The sequence below is a fragment of the Cervus canadensis genome, chromosome X (assembly GCF_019320065.1).
Source record: "Cervus canadensis isolate Bull #8, Minnesota chromosome X, ASM1932006v1, whole genome shotgun sequence".
NCBI classification, from domain to species: Eukaryota; Metazoa; Chordata; class Mammalia; order Artiodactyla; family Cervidae; genus Cervus; species Cervus canadensis.
In genome coordinates, this window is record NC_057419.1 from 66,475,619 (window position 1) to 66,489,470 (window position 13,852).

The window sequence follows — 13,852 nt, forward strand, 5'->3', positions numbered from 1 at the left end:
GGTGAGATCTTTTAAGATTAACTCTTTTAGCAACTTGCAAGTACACAGTGCAGTATTGTTTCCTAATTTCCATGCCATTTATTAGAGTCCCAAGACTTATTTGTCTCACAAATAGAAGTTTGTACCCTTTGATCACCTTCATCGATTTCTTTCACCCGTCTCCCCTTGACAACACCAATCTACTCTTTCTATGGTTTGTGTTTTTTTGTTTATTGATTCCACATATAAGTTAGATTGTATAGTATTTACCTCTATCTCTCTAATTTATTTCACTTAGCATAATTCTCAGGTTTTACCTGTGTTGTTTCAAATGGCAAGATTTCTTTCTTTAAAGGCTAAATGATATTTCTGTGTGTGTGTATGTATGTGTGTGCATCACATTTTCTTTATTCATCTTTCAATGGACTCTCAGTTGTTTCATGTCTTGACTATTGTACATAGCCTGCAATGAACATGGGGTACAGATATCTCTTTAAGAGTATTTGTTGGATTATATGGTAATTACATTTTTAATTTTTAAAGGAACCTCCATACTGTTTCCATAGTGACTGTCTCAGTTTACATTTCCACCAATGCAGTTTGAGGTTTCTCTTTTCTCCACATCCTCATCAGCACTTATTATCTCTTGTCTTTTTGATAATAGCCATTCTAACAAGCATGCCATCCTTGGATTTTGATTTGCATTTCCATGATTAGTGATATTGAGCACCTTTTCATATACCAGTTCAAAAAATGTCTGTTCAGTTCCTCTGCTCTAGTTTTAGTCAGATTTTAAATATGCCTTTATTTTATTCTTACACTATCCTGTGAAACTCCATAGGGTTAGTTCCCATAGGCCCTATATTAGCTTGGGCTGCTATAATAAAATATGATGGATTAGGTAGCTTAAACAAAATATATTTAATTCTCATAGTTATAAAGTTTGGACTATCCATATCAAGGTGCCATCAGATTCAGTATCAGCTGAGAACCTTCTTCCTTGCTTGCAGAAGGCTTCCTTCTCATTGTCTTTTCACATAGCAGACAGAGATCCAACTCTGATCTCATCCTCTTTTAATAAGGAAACTAATCTCATCATGGGCATCCCCCACCCCTAATATCATCTAAATATACTTATCTCCCAAAGATTCCATTCCAAATGCAGCCACACTGGCGGTTGGAACTTTGGATTGTTTTTGTTGTTTTTATTGTTGTTATTGAGTTGTATGAGTTCTTTATGTATTTTGAATATTATTCCTTATAAGATATATGGTTAGTAAAATTTTCTCTCATTCTACAGGATGCCTTTTCATTTTGTTGATTGTTTCTTTTGCTGTGAAGAAGCTTTTTAGTTTGATATAGTCCCACTTGTTTATTTTTGATTTTGTTACTTCTGCTTTTTTTATCATATCCAAATAATTATTGTCAAGACCAACACCAAAAGCTTTTTCTCTATGTGTTCTTCTAAAATTTTATGATTTCAGGTTTTACATTTACTTCCTTAACCCATTTGAGTTAATCTTTATAAATGGTGTAATACAAGTGTCCAATTTAATATTTTGGCAGGTTTCCTAGCACTATTTATTGAAGAAGTTGTATTTTCCCTATTGAGTATTCTTAATCCCCATATCAAATGTAGTTTACTGCATATGTGTTTATTTCTGAGCTTTTGTTACTCTTCCATTGGTCTATATATCTGTTTTATGCAAGCATCAGGCTGCTTTGAATACTATAGCTTTGTAATATAGTTTGAAATTAGGAAGTGTGATAACTTCAGTTTTGTTCATTTTCACAATAAAATCCATTTTATTATAAGAGGGAGACTCCTGATTCTGGAGAAGATAGTTCTGTCACAATCATATATTCAAAATTTTGGTCAAAGGAAAAAAATATTGATCATTTTGTCTGTTTTAATCAGTTCAGAGATTATAAAACAATATTCATTCAAGACTTATTTAGCAATTTTCCTATATGACAAGCAGCAAGAATGACAACATGCCCTCCCCTCATCTAGCTTCTACTCCACTGAAAAAAAACTGTAAAAAAACCAATTATTTCACTATACAGATGTTGCATACCGAAAAGGACTAAAAGGACTAAAGCCAGAAATGCTAGAGTCAAAGTGAGCTGAGGATGACCTTAGATAGGATGGAAATAGAAGTGCCCCATACTGCATGAGCCAGAAACTCACATCATAAAGTATTTGAGAGAATAGAAGATTCTAATGACTGTGGTGAGGATTGCAACAAGGTGCTACCTTGATTCTTAAGGAAATGAAGAAATGTGATAAATAAGAGTAAAAAAATACCATTTATAATGCTATGAATCATTTGCTTTGATTTACTGTAATCCAAATAATTAAAAGTACAGACTACTGTTGTTCCAACATTGGATTTCCTTGAATCTTTGGAAGAGGATTATTTGACATTAAAAATAATAAGTGAAACTACTGATATGCCATTCTACTCAGACAGGTGTTAAAATTTTCTCTCAAACAACAGAATTCAGCATCACCAAACCAGCTCTCCAACAAATGCTAAAGGATCTTCTCTAGACAGGAGACACAGAAAGGGTGTGTAAACTGGAACCCAAAACAACAAAGTAAGTGGCAATGGGATCATACTTACCAATAATTACCTTAAATGTAAATGGGTTGAATGCCCCAACCAAAAGACAAAGACTGGCTGAGTGAATACAAAAACAAGACCCCTATATATGCTGTCTACAAGAGACCCACCTCAAAACAAGGGACACATCCAGACTGAAAGTGAAGGGCTGGTAAAAGATATTCCATGCAAACAGAGAACAAAAGAAAGCAGGAGTAGCAGTACTCATATCAGATAAAATAGACCTTAAAATAAAGGCTGTGAAAAGAGATAAATAAGGACACTACATAATGATCAAAGGATCAATCCAAGAAGGAGATATAACAATTATAAATATATATGCACCCAACATGGGAGCACCACAATATGTAAGGCAAATGCTAAAAAGTATGAAAGGGGAAATTAACAAAAGCACAGTAATAGTGGGAGGCTTTAATATCCCACTCACTCCTATGGATAAATCAACTAAACAGAAAATTAACAAGGAAACACAAACTTTAAATGATACAATAGACCAGTTAGACCTAATTGATATCTATAGGACATTTCACCCCAAAACAATGAATATCACCTTTCTCTCAAGTGGAACCTCTCTCACATGGAACCTTCTCTGAGATAGATCACATCCTGGGCCATAAATCTAGCCTTGCTAAATTTTAAAAAAACTGAAATCATTCCAAGCATCTTTTCTGACCACAATGCAGTAAGATTAGATGTCAGTTACAAGAGAAAAACTATTAAAAATTCCAACATATGGAGGCGAACAACACAATGCTGAATAACTGACAAATCACAGAAGAAATCAAGAAAGAAATCAAAATATGCATAGAAATGAATGAAAATGAAAACACAACAACCCCAAACCTATGGGACACTGTAAAAGCAGTGCTAAGGGACATAGTAATACAGGCTTACCTCAAGAAAGAAGAAAAAAAGTCAAATAAATAACCTAACTCTACACCTAAAGCAACTAGAAAAGGAAGAAATGAAGAACCCCAGGGTTAGTAGAAGGAAAGAAATCTTAAAAATTAGGGCAGAAATAAATGCAAAAGAAACAAAAGAGACGATAGCAAAAACCAATAAAGCTAAAAGCTGGTTCTTTGAGAAGATAAAATTGACAAACCATTAGCCAGACTCATGGAGAAACAAAGAGAGAAGAATCAAATCAACAAGATTAGAAGTGAAAATGGAGAAATCACAACAGACAACACAGAAATACAAAGGATTATAAGAGACTACTATCAGCAACTATATGTCAATAAAATGGACAACTTGGGAAAAAAAGGACAAATTCTTAGAAAAGTACAACTTTTCAAAACTGAACCAGGAAGAAATAGAAGATCTTAACAGACCCATCACAAGCATGGAAATTTAAACTGTAATCAGAAATCTTCCAGCAAACAAAAGCCCAGGACCAGACAGCTTCACAGCTGAATTCTACCAAAAATTTAGAGAAGAGCTAATGCCTATCCTACTCAAACTCTTCCAGAAAATTGCAGAGGAAACTAAACTTCCAAACTCATTCTATGAGGCCACCATCACACTAATACCAAAACCAGACAAAGATGCTACACACAAAAAAGAAAACTACAGGCCAATATCACTGATGAAAATAGATGCAAAAATCCTCAACAAAACTCTATCAAACAGAATCCAACAACATATTAAAAAAATCATACATCATGACCAAGAGGGCTTTATCCCAGGGATGAAAGGGTTCTTCAATATCCTCAAATCAATCAATGTAATACACTACATTAACAAATTGAAAGATAAAAACCATATGATTATCTCAATAGATGCAGAGAAAGCCTTTGACAAACTTCAACACCCATTTATGATAAAAATCCTTCAGAAAGCAGGCATAGAAGGAACATACCTCAACATAATAAAAGCTATATATGACAAACCTGCAGAAAACATTATCCTCAATGGTGAAAAATTGAAAGAATGTCCCCTAAAGTCGGGAACAAGACAAGGGTGCACACTCTCACCACTACTATTCAACATAGTTTTGGAAGTTTTGGCCACAGCAATCAGAGCAGAAAAAGAAGTAAAAGGAATCCAGATTGGAAAAGAAGTAAAACTCTCACTGTTTGCAGATGACATGATCCTCTACATTGAAAACCCTAAAGACTCTACCAGAAAATTACTAGAGCTAATCAGTGAAGACAGTAAAGTTGCAGGATATAAAATCAACACACAGAAATCCCTTGCATCCCTTTACACTAACAATGAGAAAACAGAAAGAGAAATTAAGGAAACAATCCATTCACCATTACAATGAAAAGAATAAAATATGTAAGAATATATCTACCTAAGGAAACAAAGGACCTATACATAGAAAACTATAAAACACTGATGAAAGAAATCAAAGAGGACACAAATAGATGGAGAAATATATCATGTTCATGGATTGGAAGAATCAATATAGTGAAAATGAGTATACTACCCAAAGTAATCTATAGATTCAATGCAATCCCTATCAAGCTACCAACGGTATTTTTCACAGAACTAGAACAAATAATTTCACAATTTGTATGGAAATACAAAAAAACTCGAATTGCCAAAGCAATCTTGAGAAAGAAGAATGGAATTGGAAGAATCAACCTGCCTGACTTCAGGCTCTACTACAAAGCTACTGTCATCAAGACAGTATGGTACTGGCACAAAGACAGAAATATAGATCAGTGAAACAAAATAGAAAGCCCAGAGATAAATCCACGCATCTATGAACACCTTATCTTTGACAAAGGAGGCAAGAATATACAATGGAGAAAAGACAATCTCTTTAACAAGTGGTGCTGGGAAAACTGGTCAACCACTTGTACAAGAATGAAACTAGAACACTTTCTAACACCATACACAAAAATAAACTCAAAATGGATTAAAGATCCTAACATAAGACCAGACACTATAAAACTCCTAGAGGAAAACATAGGCAAATCACTCTGATGTAAATCATAGCAGGATCCTCTATGGCCCACCTCCCAGAGTAATGAAAATAAAAGCAAAAGTAAACAAAGGGGACCTAATTAAACTTAAAAGCTTTTACACAACAAAGGAAACTATAGGCAAGGTGAAAAGACAACCTTCAGAATTGGAGAAAATAATAGCAAATGAAGCAACTGACAAAGAATTAATCTCAAAAATATACAAGCAACTCCTGCAGCTCAATTCCAGAAAAATAAATGACCAAATCAAAAAGTGGGCCAAAGAACTAAACAGACATTTCTCCAAAGAAAACATACAGATGGCTAACAAACACATGAAAAGATGCTCAACATCACTCATTATCAGAGAAATGCAAATCAAAACCACAGTGAGGTACCATTTCACGCCAGTCAGAATGGCTGCTATCCAAAAGTCTACAAGCAATAAATGCTGGAGAGGGTGTGGAGAAAAAGGAACCCTCTTACACTGTTGGTATAATGTGAACTTGGTATAAGTTCACATTATAAGTTGGTATAAGTGAACACTGTTGATGGGAATGCAAACTAGTACAGCCACTACAGAGAACAGTGTCGAGATTCCTTAAAAAACCAGAAATAGAATTGCCATATGACCCAGCAATCCCACTGCTGGGCATACACACCAAGGAAACCAGAATTGAAAGAGACATGTGTACCCCAATGTTCATCACAGCACTGTTTACAACAGCCAGGACATGGAAGCAACGTAAATGTCCATTGGCAGACGAATGGATAAGAAAGCTGTGGTACATATACACAGTGGAATATTACTCAGCCATTGAAAAGAATATATTTGAATCAGTTCTAATGAGGTGGATGAAACTGGAGCCTATTATACAGAGTGAAGTAAGCCAGAAAGAAAAACACCGATACAGTATACTAACGCATATATATGGAATTTAGAAAGGTGGTAACGATAACCCCACATGTGAGACAGCAAAAGAGACACAGATGTATAGAACAGTCTTTTGGACTCTGTGGGAGAGGGCGAGGGTGGAATGATTTCAGAGAATGGCATTGAAATGTGTATATTATCATATGTGAAAAGGATCACCAGTCCAGGTTCGATGCATGAGACAGGGTGCTCGGGGTTGGAGCATTGGGATGACCCAGAGGGATGGGATGGGAAGGTAGGTAGGAGGGGGTTCAGGATAGGGAACACATGTACACCCGTGGCTGATCCGTGTCAATGTATGGCAAAACCACTACAGTATTGTAAAGTAATTAGCCTCCAATTAAAATAAATAAATTTATATTTTAAAGAAGAAAAAAGAAAAATAAATTAAATACTAAAAAAAAAATTCTCTCAAGCAACTAATAAAAATGATGATAACTTTAATGTACACCCATATACCCAATCTGAAAGTATGGAAAGAATGTAAAGTTTCAACAAATGGCTTTTATTTAAAAAGAAGAGACAAAGACAAAAAAATGGCCCATTAAATTAGTTACAGTCAAGCAAGACCTATGGGATGTGAGGCAGTGAACTGTGGGAAAAGGGCAAGCACAAGTGTAAAGTCCCTGATGGGAACATTCTCAGGGTGTTACAAAATAAAGGTTAAATCGCATGTTGAAAAGCCAATTTTAGTTAGAAGCAGAGACAAATCATGAACGCAGTCCCTATATTCCCAGTACAGTGCTCTGTCCTCTCTACAATAATCAGCTTTTGGTGCTGGTATAGCATCAGTGCAATTGTCCAGAAGTTAATAGAGGACTAGTCATAGAACTTACATTTAGAATTTGTTAAAGTAAATAAAGGGAAAAAATGGGTAGAATGGGTGAACTCCCCTTGACAAGTGAACATCTTCTTAAACTAGCTAACAACTAGCAACTTTTATCTTTCAGAAATGGTGAAATGTTTCACAATTTGAATTATTTACATCCAGTCTTGAAAACTGGCTCCCAGATTTTTTCCCCCCCCCAGTGGCACCAGAATGACAATGATTTGTTATGGATCTAACAATAACTCTTCTATTTGCTAAAATTAAGAAATCCATAAGAAAAGCACAGTCAGTCTAATTTAATAATTTTGCAAATTTATTCAATTTTTTTTCTTTATTGAAAAATATTATATAGTTTTGACATTAAAGAGACCTGAAGGCACCATACACTCACCCCATGTCTCAAATGAGAAAGATTTAAAAAATAAACAATATTGGTGAGGATGTGCAGCAATCAGAACTTTTATATACTGCTAGTGGTAGTATACACTGGCATGAAAAATTTGGAAAGTCGGAGGTATGTGTTAAAGATGAATATAAGCACAACCTGTGACTCACAGTTATACTCCTCTATCTATACATAACAGTCTGCATATAGTCACCTTAATGTATAGAAATATTCATGGCAGCACTCTTCATAGTAGCTGCAAATTGGAAGGTACTCAGGTATCTCTCGAGAGTAATGGGATAAGTAAATCATTGTATTTCTAGAAAACAGAGCAATAGAAAAACTTAGTACAACACAAAAAAAAAAAAAAAAAGAAAAGAAAAACTTAGTACAACACAATGAGGTTCACATTGATTGACCTCATTTCATCCCTACAACCACAATTCCTATAAACCCTCCTATGCTTTATTTTTTATTTACTACTTACCATCCTCTGGATATCTGTACATTTAACATACATGTTTGTTTATTATTACTTTCCCCCATGGAAATGTAAGCTGTATAAGGGCAGGGTATTTTTTAAATTTTAATTCACTGCTGTGCCTTAGGATGTAGAAGAGTACCTGGCAGAGAAGAAACTTCCAAAAATACTTCTTAAATGAATGAATACTGTTTGTTTTTTTTTTATTTCTAAAGAATATAGGCACAAATAGTACAATAGAAAGTACATGAATTCATTTACATAAAGTTCAGTAACAGACAGATCTAATCTGCGGGGTTTGTGCTTTATCACTAAGTCGTGTCCAACTCTTTGCAACCCCATGGACTTAGCCTGCCAGGCTCCTCTGTCCATGGACTTTCTCAGGCAAGAATACTGCAGTGGGTTTCCATGTCCTCGTCCAGGGGATCTTCCCAACCTAGGGATTGAACCCATGTCTTCTGCATCTCTTGCAATGGCAGGTGGATTCTTTACTACTGAAACACGTAGAAAGCCCCATTTATGGGTTTAAAAGTCAGAAAATAGTGCTTAGTGCTGGGCGAATATTGACTGGAAGGGAAATTGAGGTTGCTGCTGGTATTACTCAGGCTGCTGGTAGTATTGTTTCTTAATCTAGGTGATTGGTGGTTTAGTTGCTAAGTCACATCCAACTCTTGTGACTCTATGGACTGTAGCCCACCAGACTCCTTTGTCCATGGAATTTTCCAAGCAAGAATACTGGAATGGGTTGCCATTTTCCTTCTCCAGGGGATCTTCTCGACCCAGGGATTGAGCCCACGTCTCCTGTGTCTCCTATATTGGCAGGTAGTTTCTGGGTTATGGTTTTTCTGTTTGTAAAAATAGTATACTTATTAGCAGTATAAGTCGTGCACATTTTCTCAAAAAAAAAAAACTGAAATGAATGTCATAAAAGTAATCCAGTAATTACCATATACCCACCAACTACCTTAAGATATAAAAAATTATTAGACTACAGATGAAGGCCCCCATGCTCTTCTTCCTTAAAACATCAGTCTTTGTGCCCTACTCTTATCTCCCAGCATCCCTGGGTTCAAATCCAAGGTTTAACACCATTATTTCTGTGAACTTAGTTAACAGCTTTGTGCCTCAATTTTCTCATCCAAAAATACAAATAACAAATACAAATAAAAATACAAATAATTCATAGAGCTTGAGTAAACATTGAAAGATTGTATCTGTAGAGTCCATGGACTAGCCTTACATGAAATAAGCACTGTAAGTTCTATCACTAACATGAAGGTGGTGATTTTCATTTTTTATTCCCATGCATGCCTTTATTTTTTAAATAAATAAGTATGCATCTAGAAAACTGTGTATATACACCAATGCACATATACTCATAGGTATGTTATCTTGTTTTCATGTCTTAGAACAATATAATTGAAAAAATACATATACTTCTTATAAATAGTATCATAAACTATGCATTCTGCTGTAACATTAAAAAATATATATATGCTCTTGGAGTTTTCCCAAAATTGCTAGACTTAATCCTAGTTTACAAACCAAAATTTTATTTAAAACTTGAGTCAATTAAAATGTTTCATTAAGGTAAATATGTAGGATTAAAATTATTAGCATCATATAATTGGATAATATCAAGTTTGTTTTATTTTTCTTCATCCTTGCCAAGACTTGATATTATCAGACTTTTACATTTTGCCATTTTAATAGGTGTGAATTAGTATCTTGCACTTTTATTTTGTGCATCTCTGATTATTAGAGAGATTGTTCACATCTTCTTATGCATATGGCCTTTTTCATTTCCTTGTTCTATGAATTGCTTATTCACCTTTTTGTCTATTTTCCCGTCTCTTTGTTCATATATGTGCATTTTTTTTCTGGAAGTCCTTCAGTATTTGTTATGCTACTTCTTTGTGGATCATGTATATTAAAAATATTTTTGTCAAGTTTCCGGTTGATATTTTCAATTTACTAAAGTGCCTTTTGACATATACATATATATGTGAAAGTTGCTCAGTCTTGTCCAACTATTTGTGACCCCATGGACTATATATACAGTCCATGGAATTCTACCAGCCAGAATACTGGAGTGGGTAGTATTTCCCTTCTCCAGGGAATCTTCCCAACCCAGGGATCGAACCCAGGTCTCCCACATTGCAGGCAGATTCTTTACCAGCTGAGCCACAGGGAAGCCCAAGAAAACTGGAGTGGGTAGCTTATCCCTTCTCCAGGGCATCTTCCTGACCCAGGAATCACACCAGGGTCTCCGCATTGCAGGCAGATTCTTTTCCTTAAAAAAAAAAATCATTTTATTTCTTGAGGTGAAAAATAATTTCTTCAACATCGTACACTAATCATTTAAAAGTTCTACTTTTCTTGATTAATTCTTAATATATCTGGAACTGAGTTCTGTTTATGGTGTAGAATAAGGAATCAATTGTGGTTCTTCATAGAAATACTCAATTGTCCTAGCATCATTTATTGAATAACCTATCATTTCTTTAATAATCTGCAGAGAACAATCTGTCAAATATCAAGCTTCCATGGATGTGTGAACTTATTTCTATGCTGTTTGTTATTTTATAATGGACATTAAAAGTTAGATTGATTAATTTTAAGACTGTGAGTATGGTTCTTTGTAAGATCAAGATTTAAATTAGCTTTTTTTCTGAAGATACTATAGAGATGTATACTGATGCCCCCAAGTTTAAAATATTAGTAATGAGTAAGTGCTAGGTTTTATATGTGTAACTTCTTGTTTCCAAAGAGTAGCAATTTTACATAAATGGTGAAATAATAATCCATGTTTCACAATGAATATATGTCACTGTCCAGTCTGAGGCGAGAGGGTAACAGGCAGGAAGTCCAGGGGTTGGTCTCCAAATGGAAGAAATAGGCTGCAAGTGTCAGACATTTTTTATCTCCCCCTTAAGCAGCAGGAGGAAACAAACTACAAGTGTCAGATTTTTTTTCTCTTAAAATTCTGTGTTGCCATGACAATATCTGGTTCCACCTGAACTTAACTTTTCTCAAACCTTGAGCTAGCCAATGCGTTTTTCTTATGGAACTGTTTTTCCTAAGCTATGTTAATGAAACTATGTATTTGCTTTGGAATTTGCCTTTCTTCAAAATGCTTCCACCTTAGACTAACTTTTGGATGATAATAGCTCAACAAACCGGTATTCATATCAATTGTTTTATGGCTGGGGGATGATATACCTCATGCCATCCTATCTCAAAAATGCATATTGTGGGAGAGGGGCCTGGTGAAACTCCTTCAGCCTTGAGGTGTCTCTCTTCTCTGATTAATAACTTTCTAACAGATAATAAAGCCGCTTGCTAAAACTAGCATGGGGGCACTCACCATCCCCCTTCTGATGTCTATGTCAGAAGCCTTCTCTGTTCCTTTTTATACTTTAATAAAACTCTGCTACACAAAAGCTCTTGAGTGATCAAGCTTTGTCCCTGGTCCCGAACTAAGTCTTCTTCTTCAGAGATCACAAATCCAACATCATTCACCGTAAGCTATCAAAGGAACATATTTGAGGAAAATGTGTGTTAAAAAAACAAATAGACTTAAAAAAAAAAAAAACCTTTGAACCAGGAATTTTGCTTTTAAGAAATGTTAAAACATTAAAGGGTGATGCCATCAAGGTTTTGAATTCATTATGTCAACAAATCTGGAAGACCCAGCAGTGGTCAAAGGACTGGAAAAGGTCAATCCTCATCCCAATTCCAAGAAGGGTAGTACCAAAAAATGTGCTAATCATTGGGTAATCACACTCATCTCCCATGCTAGTAAGGCCATGCTTAAAATCTTGCATGCTAGGCTTCAGCATTATGTGAGCCAAGAACTTCCAGATGTCCAAGCGAGGCTTAGAAAAGGAAAAAGGAACTAGGGTTCAAATTGCCAACATTTGTTGGATTATAGAGAAAGCAAGGGAATTTCAGAAAAACATCTATCTCTTTTTCATTGACTACACTAAAGCCTTTGTGTGGATCATGACAAACTGTGGAAAACTCTTAGAGAGATGGGAATACCAGACCATCTTACCTGTCTCCCGAGAAACCTGCATGAGGGTCAAGAAGCAACAGTTAGAACCCTGTATGGAACAACTGATTGATTCAAGATAAAGAAAGGAGTACAATAGGGCTGTCTGCTGTCACCCTGTTTGTTTAACCTACACGCTGAGCACAGAGAAATGCTGGGCTGGATGATTTACAAGCTGGAATCAAGATGGGCAGGAGAAACATCAACAACCTCAGATATGTAGATGATACCACTCTAATGGCAGAAAGCAAAGAGGAACTTAAAGAGCCTCTTGATGAGGGTGAAGGAGGAGAGTGAAAGAGCCAGCTCAAGACTAAATATTAAAAAAACTAAGATCATGGCACCCAGCCCCTTTACTTCATGGCAAATAGCAGGGGAAAAGGTGGAAGTAGTGACAGGTTTCCTTTTCTTTGGCTCCAAAATCACTGCGGATGGTAACTGCAGCCATGAAATCAGAAGACAATTGCTTCTTGGCAGGAAATCGATGACAAATCTAGACAGTGTATTGAAAAGCAGAGACATTACTCTGCTGACAAATATCTGTATAGTCAAGGTTATGGTCTTCCCAGTGGTCACATATGGTTGTGAGAGCTGGACCGTAAAGAAGGCAGAATGCCAGAGAATCGATATCTTTGAACTGTGGTGCTAAGGAAGACTCCTGAAAGCCCCTTGGACAGCAAGGAGATCAAATCAGTCAATCTTAAGGGACATCAACCCTGAATATTCTGATGATGGAGCTGAAGCGCCACTATTTGGTCATCTGATGCGAACAGACAACTCATTGGAAGAGTCCCTGATGCTGGGAAAGACTGAGGGCAGGAGAAGAGAGAGGATGAGATGGCCAGGCAGCATCACCGATGGAATGAACATGAACTTGGGCAAACGCCAGGAGATGGTGAGGGACAGGGAGGCCTGGTGTTCTGCAGTCCAAGGGGTTGCAAAGAGTCAGACACGACTGGGTGACTGAACAACATCAGTAACAAAGCATTAAAATAGTATAAATGACTATTAAATAAGCGTAAATCACTTCTAGGTCCTAGAAAAAAATCAAACCTGTTATACTGTCATTTGCAGTGAAATAATTTTTTGTTCAAATTATAAAGCACAAAATGAACTTCAGATGGCATAAAAGATGCTGAACTTTCCACCTTTGATGTCTTTATTATACATACCCATTTTTTGAATTTTAATGTAGCTTAACTTTAATTTTTCTTTGTGTAACAAACAAATTTTGGATATTTGTGCATCTGATGTATCTGACAGATTTTTAAAAATAATAAATATCTAAACTATATTGTTAATAATCAAGATGTTAAACTCTTATCTTTAAATATTGATAATTTAACTGATAAATGACACAATCTGCATTCAATAAAATGGTAAACAAATAAAATTAGGAATGGAAGATGCACATCCGAAAGCATTATGCATCAAAACTCGACAGAAGGCACAGATGGTAGTATGGTAAGTGTTCTTCCTAATTGCAAGGAAACCTTTTCTCTTGGGCAAATCACTTTGAAGCTTGTTTTGAATGTCTTTCATGTGAAGATACCTGGGACAACAGAATCTGATTGTCAGTTGCCCTAATCTCTAGAGAATTGAAAGGTTATCTGATTGGGGTATATTAAAGATCTAAGAATAATTCCCTTGC